Source organism: Dipodomys spectabilis, unplaced genomic scaffold (genome assembly GCF_019054845.1).
Source record: "Dipodomys spectabilis isolate Male_0828 unplaced genomic scaffold, ASM1905484v1 ptg000057l, whole genome shotgun sequence".
Lineage (NCBI taxonomy): Eukaryota > Metazoa > Chordata > Mammalia > Rodentia > Heteromyidae > Dipodomys > Dipodomys spectabilis.
Genome location: NW_024870734.1, coordinates 3823136 through 3823940, shown reverse-complemented (window position 1 = coordinate 3823940; position 805 = coordinate 3823136). Strand labels below are relative to the sequence as shown.

The following is an 805-nucleotide window of genomic DNA, read 5'->3' as shown; positions in this document are numbered from 1 at the left end:
CCAATAAGACAATCTATGCTGTCAGGGTAAGATTCTGGTTGGTCTGTTCCTACATGGAGCAAGGGTAAAGAGTCAGGGAGACATTTGTGCCAGAAAGACATTTGGGAAATTTTAAGCTGCAGAAATTTAGAAGTAGCTCTTAAGCAAGGCTTACTTTGAATCCATTAGCTCCACAAAGCTAAATCAGTTAATAAATAAGTACTTGAAAATCCATCACCTTTGGCCCAAGCTATAAAGGCTTCAAAGTATGATCCAATTTCAAATGAAAAAAATTGCAAATATGAGCAATCGAACAAACAATATAAGTTTTTTCCACCATGCACAGAATTTTACAGAAATAAGATGAATAACAATTTGGGGAACAATAAGGTTTCCTTGTTATAAATAGGCAACCAAAGATATATACCTGTCTTAAGATTGCATCATTAACTACTTAAATTTACAGGATACTACATGCTTCAGCAGCACGTCTACCTAAATTACAAAACAGAGATTTACATGGCTCTTGTACAAGGATGATATGAAAATTTGTGAAGTATTGCATATTTTTCATTCTTGAGATGCAAGAAATTATTAAAAAGTTGATTACAAATATACAAGTGTAAGAATACATGTAATTCATAGAAATAAAAGTTAGTTTGACATCATTCAATCTTCACCTTTTTAGAAAGGCCTTTACATAGCATAACCTTTATAAAACTTTTGAAATAAGATAACATTGCCATTTTATCCTAAAGAAATAAAATTCTATAAGGACCTAGGAATTAAAGGAATCTTAAACTGTTTCTATATGGAATGCAATCTG

At 31.6% G+C, this 805-nt stretch overlaps 1 pseudogene; it reads left to right on the top strand.

Annotated features, from left to right (window-relative positions):
* Positions 1-453: 453 nt before the first annotated feature.
* LOC122108354 lies at positions 454-550 on the top strand (annotated as a pseudogene).
* Positions 551-805: the final 255 nt, after the last annotated feature.